Raw genomic sequence first — 20,426 nt, 5'->3', positions numbered from 1 at the left:
GGTCTGAGTATATTTGGCAAAAGAGAGGAAAATAGAAATTGGCCTTTTTTATTTCTGGCCTGGTACTCTGTTTAGTGCTAATCATGCAAGGGCATTTCATTGCTTTGTGAAATAGCTTTGAGTATTTTATACAGTCTCAGATTTTTAATGCTAAAAACTGAGTGGCAGAGCCACAAACTAAGATGGATTTAACCATAGAAAAAAACAGAAGGTGAGAGAGGAAAATGTGAGAAGATTTGGGTTTCTAGGAGACAGGAGAAAGAATAAAATTAACAAACAAACAAAATAAAACCCTGTTTTATTTAAAAGACAAAATTCCTATTTTGTAAATAATTTGTTGGAAAAGCATAGAGTGTCCCCAAATTATAATAGTTTACTTACAATTTTTGACTTTATGAGGATACAAAATGATGTGTGCTCAATAGAGATAGAACCTTGAAGTTTAAAGTTTTATCTTTTCTTGGGCTAGTGCAGTATTTTCTCACCGTGTGGGCAGCAACAGAGAGCTACAGTTCCCAGTCAGCTATGTGATCATGAGGGTGAACAGCCAAGACCATGGGATATTGTGTTTCTCAGCTGTATTTGACTTACTGATGGTTTTTTCAGATATAACCCCATCACAAGTCGAGGGATAACTATATTATGCCATTAAAGATTAATTCTTCTTGGGATCTATGTTCTCTTCTGAATCTTACAATATACTATATATATTCATTATAATGAATACTATTTTGTTTTGTTTTTGAAAAGTATATATGACATTTTAAGATGTGCAGAAACCTGGGGTATTTATTCTTGACTAAGTATAGTGTCCAATATTTTTCATGTGTTCTTTTTTGTAAAATTTCTTTTTTTATTGTTGTGCTGAGTGGGGTACATTGTGGAATCCACAAAGGTTCTTAAAATATAAAAAATATATCATTCTTGAATTCACCCTCTCCATCATTCTCCTTTATCTCCATTTCCCCCATTCCTGGGATAGTTTCAGTGGTCTCATTTTTCCATTTATATACATGTATACACAGTATTTGCACTATATTCACCCTCCCACACCCTTTCCCACCTCCCCCCCACCACTGATACCAAAGTCCCTGCAGGACCTGTTCTACTCTCCTGTTGTATGATTTTGTAAAAAAAAAAAAAGGTAAAAATAAAGACATTTCTGTTTGTTTAAAATAGTTACACAGAGAGTTTCCTTGTGATATTTCCATGTATATATGTATTAAAACCTGAATTGATTCATCTCTATTTTTCTTCATTTTACCTTAGTCCCCCTTCTTCTACTGATTTCAACAGGCTTAAACATTCTACATTCATTTTTGTATAGAGAGTACATCAACCACATTCACCTTCTTAACTTCTTTGTTTTACCCTCAGTCTCTCATGTGTACCTCCCCTTAGCATTTCATATATTCTTGTAATGGATACTTGTGATTTCTCCTGTGGTAAAACTTTTCTAGTAACAAATCCCCTTCTATGAACTATCTATTATGGGAACAGCCTAGCAAGCAGGATAAAGTATAGCACCTGCCAACAGATAATTGATTGGTCCAGATGTAGACACATGTCATGAGGTGAGCCAATCCTGACTCTTTTCTGGAATTTAGAACTTGGACTAATCAGTTTGTTTCTTAAACTGGAGCATGGGTGGGGGTGTAACTGTGAGTCACTGGTAGCTCTTACTGCCGTATAAGTTTAGGACTAGTGAGAAATGGGGAGACCCATATCTAAAGGGAAATGGAGAGAAGGTGGTGCTTGAGCCTCTGCTTCCAGAATTTCCTGAAATCCAGCTGCATGCATATTCTTCAGAGACATTATTTTTACTTATAACAAAAGCTCTTTCTTCTTAATGTTAATATCATTGGGCTTCTATCACTTGGAACAATGAGTTTTACTGATGCCATCTTATTCCCTTCTCAAAACAGTGGTATGACTTCATTACTCCCTGGTTTATAGAAGAGGAAACTTACTTTCAAAAAGGCTGACATTTACTCAGATCACAAAACTATTATGTGATATTCTCTGGACCAAGACAGAATGTGTACATTATCAATATTGCTATTGGTTATTTTGGTATTAGAGATGATAAGTTTGTTGAGGACTTTTCACGCTTGCTAGGTAAGCACTCTTACCCCTTGAGCCACACCATCAGCTCTTTTACTTTTAGTTTTATTTTTTAGATATGGTCTCATGCTAACTGTGCCAAGGCTGGCCGGATACCTCTATCCTCCTACTGCCATCTCCTGCGTAGCTGAGAGTATAGGTGTGTGCCATGACACCTGGCTGTTGAGTTCAGGACTTTCTGAGTCAAAGTCCATTTTTTTTTCTCCTACACAGAAACTTTCCCTTACCTTTTGTGCTCTGGGCTTGCATAGATTCTTTGAATGTGATTACACTGTCTTTGAAAGGGCCAATGGGTTCTATGAGCTTGGATGAAGTTCAGATACCCCATATCCTACTTTTCATCAGAAGAGCTGAGCTGAACTTGCTGATTGATTTTCTGAGACTCCTTTGAGGTAGTGTTGATGATCTAGGTTGGCAAGAACTTTCTTAGTAAGAAACATCCTGTGAGCAATTAAAAGTAATAACAGGCCAAGGAAGACATTTGTGGGAAGTCCTGCAGGTGAGAGCCCACCGAAACCCAGGGTGTCAGATGGATGATGGCTTTGTGATTCCCATGAACAAGCCTTCCCTCCAACATCACGCATGTGGACAGAGCACAATGGCACTATAGTTGGATCAATGGTGTCTGCCTGGATGACTTACTGATCTCTTCAGGTAAAACCCCACAGCAATTAGTGAAGCAGAAAAAAGTAAGCTAATGTTGCTTTTTCCTTTTGCCGAAAGGAGAGAGAGAGAGAGGAAAAATGTCATTTTAAGAAAAGAGAAAAATCTGTTAGTGTTTTTTTATCATTACATTATTTATGATATTTAAATATCTTTAAGTAGGTTGTATTTTAATTAGTGTAGTTATAGATGAATAAAGCAATAACAAAAACCTGACATAATATATAACTAGGTTTGTATTTCAGATCTGCAAATTACTCAGTGAGGAACCTTTTGCAAATTGCTTAACCTATGCAACCCTTGGTTTGTTTACTGTAAATGTGGGAATAGAGCTTTCCTTGGCAAGGTTGTTATAAAGATTCCATTTAATGAGGTATTGACTACTACCCCATCAATTGCCTGGCAATTGGGTAATGATTTTAATATTATTATTTTTAAATTACTTTAGTAGCACATAATAATGCAGAGGGGTACATCATAATATTTATATATGTGATTACAATATATCTTAGTTAGATTTACCCCCTCTATTGTTTTCCCTCTTCCCCCATCCCCTTTCTTAAGACAATTTTAACAGATTTCATTCTTCTACTTTCATATATGGATTCAAAATACATCCACCATATTTACCCTCATTCCCTCTTTCCTTGTGCCCACCCATTCCCAGAAAAAACCCCATTTTTCCCTCATTTTGTCAAAAAGTGTATATTGATAGTTGAAGGGGGTTTTGTCTTGGTACTTCAGGCCTATATACATTGTGATTTAATCAAATTACCATCCCCCCTTACTTACTCATTCTTTAGGAAATGGTTATTAGTATAAAATGTGCAACCTTAAAGTATATCCATCACCTCCGAGTTATTTTCCTTGCAATTTCAAAAAATGCCATTCCAAGTCTTGTTATTTTTCTATTGTTTTTTGGCTCTTCTAAAAAGTAACAGAATATTTTCCATCTCTGCATGTATTTTTTTAGTTTTGCAAACATTTCTATTAAAATAGTTTTTAAATTTTATTTATTTTATCATTTTTACATTTACTTGCATGTGTATACATTATTTGCGCCCCCCCGAACCTGTTCCGTCCTCTTGTTCTCCAATTTTGTAGAAGAAAAAACATAAACAATAGTAAGAAAAACATGGCATTTTTGCTAGTTTGAGATGAAGATAACTATATAGGGAGATTTTTTGTGTTGTTTCCATGCATATGTGTATTACAACCCAAATTAGTTCATCTCTACCAGACCTCTTCACTACTTCCTAGTCCTCTTCCCACAGTGGCCCCTGCCAGTTTAAGATAACTACATTCGCTCCTTTACAGTGAACACATCAACCACATTCAAGTTTTAAGTTTCCTTCCCTTTCCCTATCTCTCATGTGTGCATTCTCCCCTTAGTGTGTGATCCATGTCCAATAATATCACTGCATTTGTTGTAGGTCTATAATCCACATTTAAGGGAGAACATGTGATTTTTCGCCTTCTGAGCCTGACTAACTTCTCTTAAGAGGATGTTCTCCAGTTTCATCCATTTACCTGCCAACATCAAAATTTCATTCTTCTTTAGGGCTGAATAAAATTCCATTGTGTATAAATACCACATTTTCTGAATCCATTTGTCAGTAGTGGGGCATCTTTGCTGTTTCCACAGCTTGGCTGTTGTGAATAGTGCTGCAATAAACATGGGTGTGCAGGTGTTTTGTAGTAACCTTAGTCACATTCCTTCAGGTACATTGCTAGGAGTGGTATTGCTAGATCATATGTCAGGTCTATTTTTAGTTTTCTAAGACACCTCCATATTGTTTTCCATAGTGGTTGTACTAGCTTACATTCCCATTAGCAGTGTATGAGGGTTCCTTTTTCCCTCCCATTCTTGCCAACATTTGTTGTTTGTGGTGTTCTTGATGGTAACTATTCTAACAGGAGTGAGGTGGAACTTTAGTGTGGTTTTGATTTGTATTTCCTTTATGGTCAGAGATGGTGAGCACTTTTTTCATGTGTTTTTTAGCCAGTTGGACTTATTCCTTTGAAAAAGTTCTGTTTAGTTCTGTTGCCCATTTCTTTATTGGGTCACCGATTTTTGGGCAATTTAGTTTTTTGAATTCTCTGCATATTCTGGCTATTAGTCCTTTGTCTGATGTATAGCTAGCAAAGATTTTCTTCCATTCTGTGGGTGACCTCTTCGATTTAATGACCATGTCTTTTTTTGTGCAGAAGCTTTTTAATTTCATGTAGTCCCTTTTTTCAATCCTTTCTCTTAGTTGCTGAGCCGCTTGAGTTCTACTGAGGAAGTCCTTGTCTACACCTATTGCTTCCAGTGTATACCTGCTCTTTCCTGTATTAGCTTCAAGGTTTCAGGTCTGATATAAAGGTCTTTAATCCACTTTAGGTTGATACTAGTACAGGGTGATAGGCATGGATCTTGTTTCAGTTTTCTGCAGGCAGATAACCACTTTTCCTAGAACATTTGTTGAAAAGGCTAGAAACAATCAGAATTACCCAAGTGTAACTCCCAGGTCTCAAAGTGGTTTCTGGAGTCACAGAGCTCAGGAATTCTGATTCCCCACCCCATCTGCCATCTTGGCTCTCCCTTCTTCATGTTTTTTTTTTTTTTTTATAAAGTCATTTTTTGAGGAACTTCTATATCCATGTTGTAACATTGACTCTTGGGCTGTTTCAAGTCTTAATGGTGTGGAGGACAAAGCAACAAATCCTTTCATTACTTCCATGTGAGAGGGGACAAGATTAGGTGAAACATCAAATTATTTGCAACAGAAACAGCTGTCCAGAAACTGAGAATTGCTCTACCATGAATTTCTATATATTTGGAAATTGGTGGTCACAAATAGTTGAGCCTTTCTTACATCATTTTTGTCTTTATAACATTCATAAAATTAACACCAGTGTTGTAACTCCGGTACTGGTTGCTGGGGCTTGAGTTCATGTGTAAGTGCACCCAAATGGGTGCTCCACTACCCTCCGTGTTGTGGAGGTGAGGGAGAGAGGGAAGTTAGGGAAGGTGGGTCCCAAGGGCAAGACTCCACTTAAGACCTAAATTCTCCTGAAAGGGGTTCTGTCCTGTGTCCCAGCAGCTCCTTATACATGCACTGTCTACCTTCACCTTGGCTTATGATCTTTCCTTGTCCTGGAATTCCAGCCTTCTGCTTTGTGTCGGTTCAGTCCTGTTATTTGGGTTGGATAAATAAGGTAGAAGTCAGGCAAGCCATGGACTTGAGATCTGGCTCTGCTGCTTAGGAGCTCAATAATTTCGGGAAAATTCTTAAGTAGGCAAAGCTCTAGTCAGCTGATCTCTAAAATGGAAATAATATGAACATCTTTTTTCTGAAGGATGTTGAAAAATGAACAAAGTAATGTTTAAAATGCCAAGCAGGATTTAGACATTACTAAGGATTCTGTAAATGATGGCTAATTGTTTTTTTTTGTTTGTTTGTTTGTTGGGGTGGGGGAATAAATCCTCTGAATCTGGATATGTGTTTTTCTTTATTGTATCTGCGATCCTGAGCACTGTGCCTATTATATAGTAGCGTTCTACACTACTGTTGAATTTGGTTGTGTCTATCAGGGAAGGTTAGTCTATACATAATGAGAAATAAATGATAAAATGATTGGGAACTATATTTTCTTTCCCTAAAGAAATATACCCTGTCTAGGAAAAACAAAAAGAGAGAGAGAAACACAGCCTTCTGGAAAGTTTCTGAGCCAGTCCAACTTTCTAGTCAGATCCATGCCTGAGTTAGCACAGCGGTGGATGATTGCAAAGAAGGTTTGTTAATGACCAGCTTTAGGCTTTTAATGACAAAACCCCTCAGCAAGATGTCATGGAAGTTATTGAAGACTTCAGTGAAAGTGTTGAAGCTGATACATTGTAACAAGAGGGTTATAAATCTTGCAGCTTGGATATACCACCAAGACATAGATGCTGAGCACAGAGTCCCCCTGCTGTTGTCTGTCAGCCTCCTCCCCCCCCTTCCCTCCCCCTTCCCATGGAGAGCCGGTAGAGGAGAAAGACATCCATTTCCTAAAGTAGCACAGACCTGGCAGCCACCTGCCTATGCCAGTTTCAGAGCACAGAGGCCCATTTAACTGGACAAAATGTGTTAAGCACCTGTCTTTTTCTAAATGTGCATAAAAAGTCCTAAGGATTAAAGAAACATCTCAAAAGTTAATACAGTGACCTTTCAGAATGCTCACCAATTAAAAATCCATTGTTAGCTCAGAATCAAGACCCAAATTCCTGCCTCTAGATTCCCACACCTTATCTATTGTTTTATTGCTTCCCAAAGGAGAATTTTGTCACCTTGGCTCCTATGAAGCAGGTCATCTCATAGCTCACAGAGGGCCCATCTGAAATACACTTCTGGATCTTTGGGATATATTGAGTTGACTTGGTTCCTATAACAAGGCTGCTCTCGGCTGCCCTGGATAGCTCTTGGCAAAGAGGAACCAGGTCAGAACAGAGAGGAGAAATGAGAGTTAAAGGCTCCATACAAGAATTGTTAGGAGTGCTAATATATGGAATTGTGCAAGTTTTGTTCATCAAGTTTTTTTAAATTGATAAATAAAGACTACATGTATTTATCAACTATAATATGTTGTTCTGAAATATGCGTACCTTCTGGAATAGCTAAACTAAGCTAAATAACAAATACATTACTTTATATATTTGTCATTTTTTTGTAGTGAGAACACTTAAAATCTACCCTTAGCAATTTTGAAGAATGCAATACGTTGTCATTAGCAATAGACAATATGTCATGCAATAGGTTTTATTCCTTCTATCTAGCTGAAATTCTTTATCCTTTGGCTAACATCTCTACAAACCCTCCCACCCCTTTGCCCTGGATGCAACCATTCTACTCTATTTTTATACAGTCAACTTTTTCAGATTGCATATATCAGTGAGATCATGTGGTATTTGTCCTTCTGTGTCTGGCATATTTCATTTAAAGTAATGGCCCCAGGTTTGTTAATGTTCTCACAAATGACCACATTTCCTTCTTTTTAAGGCTGAATAATATTCCATTGTGTATATGTAGCACGTTTTTCTTATCCATTTATTTGTTGAGAGAGACTTAGGGTGATTTCATATCTTGGTTATGATGAACAATACTGCAATGAACATAGGAATGCACACATCTTTTCCATATCCTGATTGCGCTTCCTTTAGATATATACCCAGAAGTGGGGTTGCTGGGTCATATGGTAGTTTTATGTGTTTACTTTGAAAAGTAATGAAGAAAATGATTTCTAGTATTTGTGTCCAACCAACCTATGTACTTAAATCATAAATAAACTCAGCCAGAAATCCCAGAGTTAACCTTAACAGAGACAGAGCATTTGACCCTCCTCTATTTCTTCTCTCCTACTTCAATCCCATGGCATATTTAACTTTTGCCCTTTGTCTGCTGGTGAGGCATGGCATGGGAAAAAGTGTGGTAGTGGATAGTCTTCAGGGTTTGCAGAGTGAATATGGGACTGTGAGTCCTGGTATGAGCCTACTAGTGTGCCCTTGGGAAAGCTGTCATTAAGACTGAATTTCAGCTCTGTCAGCTCCTTCATCTGTGAAGTGGGAAAATGTTGATTGCTATTCTGCCTAAACCAAAGTCATTTGCCAAGATTAAGTCATTATGTCTATGTATCCATGGAAATCCTTAAAACGGTTAATGTTCTTCTCAGTTTTGATATATTTACTTTATAATTTAGTTTAAGGCCCTCCATCACTGGCCAAAATACATCATCTAGATCTCAGTGTTTTCTAATCCAAAGTGACGAGGTCAAAGAGGTTGGTGCTCATTATCAGGGTTCTTCCAAAATCTATGATTCTCTGCTTTTATTTTCCTATACATTTCTAAACTGTTATGGTGACGTGATAAGGGTTTTTAGAGAACACGTATTATGGCCAAATGATTGGTGTTGTGTCCAGGAAAGCTCAGAATAACACACACATACACACACACACACACACACACACACACACACACACACACACACATACTTTATGAGCTACTTCACCAGTTTTGTCCAGGTGAGTCTCTCATTGGTATATATGATTGGACACACACACTATTTGCAGGCATATTCTCTTAGAAACGTAAAAACCTGTTCTACCTGCTTCATGGAACAGGTATCATGGAGTTCCCTATGAGAGAAATAGCTTAGTCACACATCAGAGAATTTGCCCATTTGCTGGATGAGAATCATTGTTTAATTTCTCCATGGGTAGCATTTCAGTACTAATTTTGTCTCCCAACTGATGGATGTCTCCTTAGGAATTAACTTGAATTTGAAACTGAACTTCAGTTTCAACTGGAGATTTTAATTCAGATCAAACTGCTGTGAGGAGATAATTGCTTAAAGTCCTCCACCAAGCCAGGCTCAGTGAATTTAAGAAATACTATAAATCCATTAAAAAAATAGAAATAATTCCAAAATCATTTTGGAATCCAGTAGTGTTTCTGTGACATAGCAGTCAGTAGAAGTTCAGTTTTATTTTAATAACTACAAGAGACCCATAACTATAACAAAGTTTAATTTATTGGAAGAATATCTACCTTTGCAGTATGAAAAATAAACTGAACAAAATGAAAAAAAAAAAAAACGAGGGGAAAAAGGAAGAATTTGACTTCATGAAACTAAAAAGCAAAGGAAACAGTCACCAGACTGAAGATACAGTATACAGAGTGGGAAATAATCTTTGCCAGCTATTCATCTGACAAGGGATTAATAACCAGAATATATATTATAGGGAGCTCAAAAAACTAACCTCTCAAAGAATCAGCAGTCCATACTGAATAAATGGGCAAATGAACTAAACAGACAATTTCCAAGAGAAATAGTACAAATGGCAATAAATACATAAATACTCAACATACTTGACCATAAAGGAAATGCAAATCAAAACTACATTGGGATTTCATCTCAACATAGTCAAAATGGTTATCATCAATAACACAAACAACAACAAATGCTGAGGAGGTTGTTGGGGAAAAGGAACATTTCTATACTGTTGGTGGGAATATAAAGTAATGCAACCACTTTGGAAAACTGTGTGGAGGCTCCTCAAAAAACTAATATTAGACGATCATATGATCCAGGGTACCATTCCTGGGCATGTATCTGAAGGAATGTGCTCCAGGATAGGACAGAGCCACTTGCACTCCCGTATTTATTGCAGCTCTGTTCACAATAACCAAGCTTTGGAAGCAGCCCAGATTCTCCCCAACTGATGAATGGATTAAGAAAATGAGGCATATTTACACAATGGAGTTTTATTTTGCTATAATGAAGAATGAAATTATGTTGTTTTCAGGTAGATGGATTGTACTGAAGAACTTCATATTAAGTGAAGTAAGCCAAGTTCAAAAAGTCAATGGTTGCATGTTTTCCCTCATATGTGGAAGCTAGACCTATAAATTAAGTGGATGTGTGGACACATATATGATCATGTATATATATATATATATATATATATATATATATATATATATATGGAGAAAGAGAGAGAGATACATATAGTGAGAGAGAGAGATACATGTAGTGACAGAGAGAACAAAATTGTATTAGTGAGTCTGTCTGAGGGGACTATGGGAGGTGGAAGAGGTAAAAAAATGTTAGAGAATGAAAAATATTGAAACAACCCATCTGTATATGAATATAGTATAATGCAATGTACTGTAAGTTGCTGACTATTAGGGGCATGGTGATAGAGAATGAGTAAGTAACAGATGGGAGGGGTTTACAGGCCTGAAGTACCAAGGCTAAACCCCTTGGGCTATCAATACACACTTAAAGAAGTGAAGGACAGGAGAGAAAAGTAGTCTTTTGGAGGGCAAGTACCACTGGGAGATGCGTGGGCATAAGGAAAGGGGCAATAAGGGTGAATATGGTGGATGTATTTTTATATCCATATATGAAAATAGAAGAATGAAACCTGTTGAAATTGTTCTTAGAAAGGAGGGAGAAGGGAAGAGGAAGAATGATGGCAGGGGTAAATTTAAATGCGATATATTGTAAGCACATATATAAATACCTCAATGTATCCCCCTGTACAACTATTATATGCTAATAAAATTAAAAAAAAACCTATTTCTGGGAAGAGCCATGTTGGAAGAGTTGGGTGACTAAAAAGCTACTGGAATGAGGGGAGGTGGATTTCTCAGGGGTTTCCCAGGTGTGGGTGAAGTGGCTCTGAAACATCTGTCTGAATTAGCTTTTATTTCCTGGTCTCCAAAACCCTAATTACCACCTGGCCTTAGTTATCCTGGGAGTGAGAAGGCACTGCTGGGAGTGAGGCTAGTAGATTTCATCTTGGTGTGGTGGGCAGGGGCTGTCTGGGAAGCTGTGTGAAGAAGGATTCTATTGGAGAGAATGAGAAAAAGTGGGTGTGCATCCAGCTTAGCAAACTTAACCCAACTTCTCCAGTGCCTGGAAAGAGATCTTCTACTGTGGAATTATATTTTTAAGGAAGAGGTAGGCTGTCTTTGTTGTTATTAAAACATATTTCATGCGCTGATATTATGCATGGGTGCTACTTATACACGTTTGACATTAAGTGGGTTTAAGGTTACAATAATTTAAATGTGGTACATTTTGATACTATGTTTTATAAGTGAAGATCTTGCCATTTCCTCAGTGACCATTATCTCCCTGTACAGTAAAGAATGAATTTCTGGATTTGTGTGGTCACACAAATTTATGGATTTATGCTGTGTTGTAGCCTTCCTCTCTATTGCCTTCTTATCTGTCTTTTTATAACTTCAACATTCTCATGCTGGTTAGTCATTCTCCAGTGACTTAAATTTTGTTTCTGCCAACTTCACAGACTCATAGTTGTGTGAATTACTGGTTAACTACCTCTTATCTTATTTTTTCAATGGTGAGACTGACACCGTGTGGAAGAAAATCAGCAATATTATAAATAAAAACATTAAAAATTGGTGACATCAATTCTTCTTACCTGCAGCCTGTCACAATGAAGTGCTTTGTTGAATGAGACAGTTGAACAGATAGATCTGGAGAGACACTTTGATTCCTGAAGACAATACCTGTTATAAACCTTGAAAGGAAGAAAGAAAACCATTTTCAGAAGAGAATGGAAGTTATTAAAAGGTATAAGCACTCAGAGGCAGAAGCAGTACACATAAAGATTTTATTCACCACTTTTGAAAGACAAAATTCTGACCAGAATAAAATTTTGGAGTTTTGAGATGTATACTACTTAAATGTATAGTAAGTGCTCAGTAAATGTTTATTAAATGGCAAAAAGATTGGGTATAGATTAGTAGAAAACCTAAATTACTTCTGGGAATTTCAGTGAAATACTAGATTCATACCACCCCTGTGGAATTTTATTTTTAAGGAAGAAGTCTTTGTTATTATGAAAACACATTCCATGGGTGTTATTTATACATTTTTGATATTAAATGGGTTTGAGGTAACAATAATTTAAATGTACATTACAGTTTTTAAGCTCTTTTTGTATAAATACTCTTAAGCTCTGCATGGCTCGATTTCTTCATTTAGAATGTAAATGGGATAGATCAGATGATCTTTTGGGATCCTGCCAGTTTCAGAGTTTTGTGACCCTTTAAATATTCTTTCTGGAGAGGTATGTCACGGATCACATTTTATTAGAACTCATGATAATTTCTTAAGCTATAAAATCAAGTCTAAGAAATTATAATTAATGATCTTTTTTTTTTTTAAAAGAAACCTCTCTTCATTCTTTGGATCCAGCCACTTAATTTGAATTTTAACACCTGTCTTATATGAGCATAAAATTAGACCTTGCTTTTCAATTGTATTAATTTCTATTGTATTAATTTAGGTCCAGGTAACATTTTCTTGACCTTCAATCTGTGTGTTTCCTCATCTATTCACTTATATTGAAAATGAGCCTCTTTTCTTCCTGTGAGAAAATTATCCCTGCAAGTTCAGAGACAAAAGGACACCTCAGATTCAAGTTAAGAATGTTACCATACTGAATGAAGAATCTCAGAGAGGAAGTCAGTAAGCAATTCAACAGAGCAGTAGTCTAAAATCCTCAGCTGAAAACCCCACGGCAGTGACATCAACTTTCAAGCCCCTTCATGACCTGACCTACCAAGTGTAAGAAGTTAAGTAGGATTTTTCAAACTTTATCATGAATGCATGGTTTCGTTCTGTTAGACTGTGCAGTAATTTTAACTTTCCTTAAATTTAACATGACCATGAAACTTTTGTCCCTGGGCAAGATCCTGAATTAGAAAGAGGAATCAAGCTACATTTTCAGAATCACTGTCTTGCCATGATTCTGGGAAGAAACTTTGCATAGGGGAAGTCTTTTCCTATTTTGACTTTTGAGCAGTTTATTGTACTCAGAGCTGCTTTTACCTCAAGTTACTGTTTAGGTACTATTTTCTTCAATACTGTGAACATGGCAGCTAAGTGCTACAGATGAAAATGATCTCTTTTGGATTGGAATGTCATTAAGAATGACTTTCTGCCAATTGCTTATCTGGAATGCTATGTGTGGAGGTGGGAGAAGGATATACATTGCCTTGAACAGGGTCATCGCCTCAAACAGCTATAAAAGCAGCTAATGAAGCAGTCTCATGGCTTGAGATTATTATATGCTATTCTAAAGTTCAGCTGTATTTTCCTTCTTGTCTGGTAAAGTCCATTATAGGAGTTACTGCCTGCTTTAGAAATGAATGAAATTATTATGGGTGGAGGAAGAAAAGGTACTCGAACCCTGAAGAATTTTATTTGGGGTTGGTGAGTGAAGGAAAACCAGAATCCATAAAGATGTCAGGTAGAAATATTAAGGAGCTGCTGAAAATTGAAAAGGAGAAAGTTGGAGTAGGACGGGGGGAGAAGTACTTCAGATCTGCTTATGAACTAATCTTTTTGCTGTCTTGACTACAAGCGGGGTTCATTTCTATAATAAATGTAAACTCATCCCAAAGTCTTAAATAATTTTAAATGATCATGCTCTTTTATGAATAATAGTCCAGTCAAATATGTTTCATAGCTAAAAATGAGCAGTAATATAAGAACTTGTTCATCATATAAAAATTGAGTAAATGAGTCTATTTTAGGTGTGTACATTCATTAGCAGATCTTTTTAGGGGGCTGAGGCTATGCTGGTTTAGTTTCAGAAATCATTTTCTTCCACAGATATTCATGAAATGTTCTTAATCCTTTAAATCTTCCGTTGGTTTTTTGTTCAGAAACACCTTCAAAAATATTTCATGGCCTAAGTTTGCTGCCTTCATAAATATATGGTAGCAATGTGAAGAATGGCTCAAAAATATCCTTTAGCACTTCTAGAAAAACAGTATATGATTGCATAAACATTTTGGATAGATAGGCAGAAAATGTCATGAATACTTTTATAGAATGAAAATTTGCTGATTCAAAAAGCATATTCTTTAAAGACAGATCTGTGTTCAAAACCTGGCTTTCATACCCTTTCCTGCTGTGAATCTTGAGCCAGTTATTCTGTCTACGAATATCAGTACATCAACTCTGAACATTTATTTTTGGTGAGGATTAATGATATACTACATTTCCTAGAGAAATGCCTAATAACACATAAGTACTCCAAATGATAACTTGTGCAATGAAGTCTTTGTTACCCAGCATCGATTAACTAGGATTTTAGAAAAGCTGTGACTTCCTGCATAGTCATCGAGCACTGATAATTTATGCTTCTCTTGATGACCCCGAAATGCATTCTGAATAATTAGAGAAAGATTAAATTATAATCAGTTTAGTTTCAGTGTTAAGTGTATTTTAATTTATTCTCATTCTTTAAAACTTTGTAATCCTTCTGCATGTGGTAACAATTAACAAAAAATATTTGATTAGCTGGAGCACTACATTTCATGACTCTGACGAATAAAGAGTTTAATGTATATTATTGGAACCCAACCTCTGTCTTATGGATAAACTAGTCATTTTCTGGATAGACATCCATTACCTTGGTTAACTATACATTTTCAAAGCCTGTGTGTTGACTTACTGCCTGTTGGAAATTCTAGAATTAATCTTTAAATAACTTTGAGCAACAGTCTTGGAGTCTATACAAGCCTATCTTAGTATATGGCTTTGAGCACAAGGTCCTCATGCTAGCCATCCCTTGTGATATGATGCAGACAAGCAGGTACTTCCTACTCTCAGCCAAGATGCTGTCTGTTCTTTTCCTCAGAATTTCTAGAGATGGACATCTTAGCTGACATTAGTAATCAATCTGTCTTAGTGTTTCATCAAATTTTACTCTTATGCAATCATGTTTTAGACTTGTTTTCTGTAGGCTTTTTATTCTATATAACCTTCCTGATGAAAACTTCAACATGCATTTTATCATTTTTGTGGTGCTTCTTTGATCTATCCATGTATTTCCCTGTTCCCTGCACACCAGTGTCTTATGCTGCTTTAAAAGACTGCTTATACCAGAGTTGGGTTAAATATAAAGTCTCTTCAAAAACTTATAAGTATTATTGTTCCTTTGTAATTTCAATTATTATAGTACATTTTAAGGCAAATATATTGAGTTTTGAGGTTCAGCTGACCAGCATAACACTTGTCATTCATCAGTCCCCTTTTGTCTCCCTCACTGTGTTGTCCTTTAAATCTCTGCCTTACACTGAAATACCACTTTGCAACCTGCCAGTCTTTTCTTCCACAGTGTCTTTCATGCCCTAGTCGATATCCCTCATACTTAGTAAAGAAGAGGCTCATTGTTTTCTTCAAAGGTGGAATGAGGCAAAAAGTCAGTGAAGAGTTCATTTTGCACCAAAGTCCAGGCAATATTGACTTTGGTGTGAAGGGAAGGATTGGCTAGGGTGCTCCTGTCAAAATGTAGCAACCTTCCTGGGTAATGTCTGGAGGGAGACGTATTGAGGATGACCAGGAAGGAAATTAGCATTGTACTCTAACTCTCTGTATTCTGAGACTAACCTCACTGGGTAGCTGTGGTTCAGTTGTATAGATAGCGTTGCCCATCACTGTGATTGTGTGTAACTTCTTCTCCGGGTGAATTTTCTCATTATATATACATATATTAAAAATTAGCAATTCAATGGCATAGCTATCACTATATGGTCTCAGTGATCTAGCTACAGCATTCCTATATGTAGTTAACTACTGGAAGCATGTTTCATGTTTGACAACCATATTTATATTATAGGGCTTTTCTGAATTTTCTGAGAACCATGAATTTGAACTTTGGTATATTTGAATGGTCAAGTACCATGCTTTATTAAATAGGTTTCTTTAGCAAAAATGTGCCATTTTCTTAAATATAACATAAGATCAGCAGGCAGAGCAAATGAATTTATGTTAATGCAAAATGTTAAGATTTAAGACCATTCATGAAATTGCAGTTAAAATATCTCTATTAGCTTTCTGTACCAATGATAAGTCACAGCAATGCCACATTAAATATGTATTGGATGGTGGTTGAAAAATGTTTGCATATCTTTTTCTTTGACTTTTGACATTTCTAGTGCTGGCTTCTCTTATAAGTATGTGTAACTACATTCACCCTCAGTAATTTAATACTTCCCTCTTAATTAAGGGAGATTTGCTTTTTAAAAATCTCCTTTTATCTTTCTATTTTAACCTTTATTTTTAGTTGACACAAGTACAGTTAAATTGTTATTCAGAATATTGGCAGGGAGGAGAGTTAAGAAATACCAGTTTAAGTTTGTTGAGAGGTATTAATTATTGTCATTTATTTGAAGATGGGCTATTTTATTATATTCAGGTTCTTGGTAAAAGGAAATACCAGATAATAAACCAGGGCCAGGGAGGGGAGGAGGAGAATGTAAATGTCCAGTTGACATAGGCAGGCCAAAAGGGATCCACCATTAGTCCCCTCAGTAGTTTCCGTGTTGTGCTCTGGGGAGCCTTGGGTTTATAGAGATATCTTCAGGGACCCTCTTAGATTGCATAGAGGGAGAGGGAGAAAGCACAGCTCCAGGGCACCTCAGTTTTATTGAGGAATATTCCTAACATACTTATATGTTAGGAAACCAGAAAAAATTCATTTAAAAGCAAGACTTTTACTAAAAAAAGATAAAGTGGAAAACCACTGACTAATAGGGATCTCATTATCAGAAGAGAAGAAACATAGTGGGCTCCTTTGGGGAAATGAAACTTTAGCTTACTTTCCCTTTCACTTACAAAGAGGTATTTTCAAACCCACAGAAAAATACAGGTACCCATATAACTATGGCTCAGATTTAACTAATATTAATATTTTGCCACACATATTTTACATTAAAAGAAGAAAATATTGTTTGTCCAGGGGAAGTTTCCCCAAATCTCCTACTGTTCCTTCCTCTCATGGGGTAGCCTTGATCTGGAAGTTGGTTCCATATTTTGCTGTTTACATAAATGGTGCTACCTTACATATATCTAGTTTCAGAATTATGTTCTTTGAAAGTTATCCATGTCCGTTTTTTTAAAACTTGAATTAATTCTTCTTAATGGATGTATAATATTCTGATGTGTGGAAAGAACCATATATTTTCAATCATCCACACCTGCAGATGGATATTTTGGGGTCTTTCCATTTTTTCATTTTTAATCACATACATAAAAGACATTTCTTTTTTATTATAATTTTTATTGGGATATATTCATTATGAGGGGGATTCATAGTTACAATTCTGATTGGGCTTATAGGGTACATTAGTTAGATCACCTCCATCATCTCTTCCCCTCAACTCCCCACCTGCCCCACTTAAAGCAATTACGAGAGGTTTCTTTGTTCTATTTCATATAAGTATATGAAGTTCATCATATGTTCTTTGTTCTATTTCATATATATGAAGTTCATGTATATGAAGTTCATCAACCATGTACCTTCACCTAATCTCCCTTGTTTACCCTCCCTACAAGTACACCCTCCCCACACTGTGCCTATTTTACAGTCCTGTCTTTCATTATTAATACTTTAATTGATATTCAAAGGGGTGTCTCAATGTATCCCCGCTGTGGGTGTACTTTACTTTGGTCCAGTCAACCCTTTCAATTACTCTCCCTTACCTCTTTACCTCTTACCTCCCATTTTTTCAACAGCTTTCAATACATATCCTTATATCCTCTACCATCACAGATAGTATGTTTTACGATATTACTGATGCTCTATTATTCTCTTTTCCTTTCCCTCTTTCCCCATGTTCCATAGAGTAGTTCCACCATTACAAACATGTTCTATATATGAGTTTGTATATGGTCATGCTTGTTTTTGTGTGTATGTTTATCTTTTGGATCTACCTTCTATGTATGAGAGAAAACATGCAGCTTTTGTCTTTCTGAGCCTGGCTTACTTCACTTAACATTATGTCCTCCAGTTGCATCCATTTACCTTCAAACCACATGTCTTTATTCCTTATGGTTGAGTAAAACTGCATTGTGTATACATACCATGTTTTTTTGATCCATTCATCAGTTGTAGGGCACCTGGGCTGTTTCCATAGCTTGGCTGTTGTGAATAGTGGTGTGGTGAACATCAGGGTATAGGTGTCTCTATTCTGTATTGTATCCTGACTTACATTCCAGTAAGGTTTTTTTTTTTTTTTTTGGTGGCATTAAGGTTTGAACTCAGGGCCTCGCATTTGCTAGGCAGGTGCTCTACCACTTGAGCCACTCTGCTTAGTCTTTAAAAGGCATTCCTTGCTGGGTGCCAGTAGCTCACACCTGTAATCCTAGCTACTCAGGAGGCAGAGATTAGGAGGATTGCAGTTTGAAGCCAGCCCAAGCAAATAGTTTGTGAGACCCTATCTGGAAAATACTTAACACAAAAAGGGCTGGTGGAATGGCTCAAGGTGAAGGCCCTGAATTTAAGAAAAAAAAAAAGCAAAATGGCATTTCTTAAATGAGAGTTTGTGAAGCAGTCCTACTGCTAGCCCAGCTAGTGTCTTTGCACCCTCGAGAACAATGGTTCCTCCTCAAAACACTTTACATTTTCCAGAAAATGGCTGCAGAGATTATACAAATCCACAGATTTTATATCAATGGTACCCTGTATTTTTGTGCAAAGTAAAACCTACATAATCATAAGCAGGAGTTATGTATGTAGGAGGCTTTATAGCATAGATATAAAGAGTCTGGGTGAATTAGTGTGCTCCACAGGTGAGAGACTAAGCCAAATGAAAGATCTGTGCTCAGGCTTCACTTGCAGATTTTCTAGCTGAAGGCAAGTATCTGGGGAAGTTGTGTCCTCCTGAGAGATAATGTTGTAACTGAGAACACAGGAAGATATATAAGGTTTTAGATTTTTTTTAGGTCACAGAGGACCAGTGGCAGGGCTGCATGCCGTGCCCATTCTTCCTTTTTGAGAATACTGCCTTCCTCCCCTTGTACATAGACAGCTATACAATGCAGGCTTCATCTGCTATCAAAGAAGGCAAGTTGCCTTCTTTGCTCTGGGAAAGGACTTTGAATTTGTGCCTGGACTTGATAGCAAGCTGTGATCCTTCCACAGATACAGGTGCTGTGGGTCCCAGTACACTGAAACACAGTCACCTAAACTCCTTTGGTCCTTGCCAGGTGGCTTTTCCCATGAAGGAAAACACCTCTACAGTAGACAATGCCATATCTTCTCCATTGTTTATGGAAGTAGGGGATAAATTCAAATCTAGAAATCATTATTTTTCAAAGTCCGTATAATTAGATGCTGCATATTGCAGCCTAGTATGTAATCTCTAGTAGCCTAAAACTTCTTTCTTCTTGACCCTGTCCCATGTAACATTTTAAGCAATGATTTTCATGAAGAGTTGAGGAAATGCAATTCAAATTTGCAGATGTCTGAAAGCTTATTAGAAAGACCTAAAACATGCTTGCTGCCACTTGACTAGGTTTGTTCATTTTTATGAAATAAATATCAGCTTTAATCTCACCTTCTTACAGAGTATCTGTACATGGCCTTTATTTCCAGTCAATTTCTACCTATTTTCTTTATCTAAAATTATATTCCTCATGTGTTTAGAAACTCCCTAACATACCTCCATAGATTATAAACTCTATGAAAAAAGGAGTCTTTCTGTCCTGCTCATTTTTGGAATCCCAGGACATACAATAATTCCTGGCACACAATTGGAACTTAATTCATTTTTGCTGATTTAGTGAAAGTAGTGAGGATCACTGATGAATAGTAGGAAAGGCAGTGACTTGATCTGATTCCTGGTTTAGAAATGAAATTTGGGAGGATTCAAGGCTAGAAGCCTGGTAAAACTTGTCGAATATACTTCATGGGAGCAAATGTATGTGTTGTAGTTGTTGAAAAGTTTGCCTAACTTAAGATGTGATTACATTGTTCTTAGTTTATGTCTGGAATATTATCTTCTACCCTGGGCCTCACTGAGAACTGATGTTAATATTCACATTCTAAATTGTAATCATAAAACAATGTCGAGGATGATCTCATTTATTTAGAGAAGTATACTAGTTTTTTTTGAAACTCTTTTAGAACTAATTATCTTACAGGGTAGAACTCAGGTCTGTGGGGGCTCGTTACATGAAGACTCCATTACATCAACATAAGATAAAGCTTTCTAACAATTAAAGAGTCTGAGTAAGGGACTGAGCTTCCTCAGGAGTTCATTAGGTACCTGTCAATAGCTGGCATGGAA

The 20,426-nt window shown here is 36.7% G+C and overlaps 1 protein-coding gene across 2 annotated transcripts in view; it reads left to right on the top strand.

Annotated features, from left to right (window-relative positions):
* Positions 1 to 20,426, top strand: part of LOC109678954 (cytosolic beta-glucosidase) — a 123,697-nt gene that overhangs the window by 59,523 nt on the left and 43,748 nt on the right. The gene's annotated exons all lie outside the window — the stretch shown is intronic.

Source organism: Castor canadensis, chromosome 9 (assembly GCF_047511655.1).
Source record: "Castor canadensis chromosome 9, mCasCan1.hap1v2, whole genome shotgun sequence".
NCBI classification, from domain to species: domain Eukaryota; kingdom Metazoa; phylum Chordata; class Mammalia; order Rodentia; family Castoridae; genus Castor; species Castor canadensis.
This window is presented reverse-complemented; position numbering and strand designations above follow the sequence as displayed.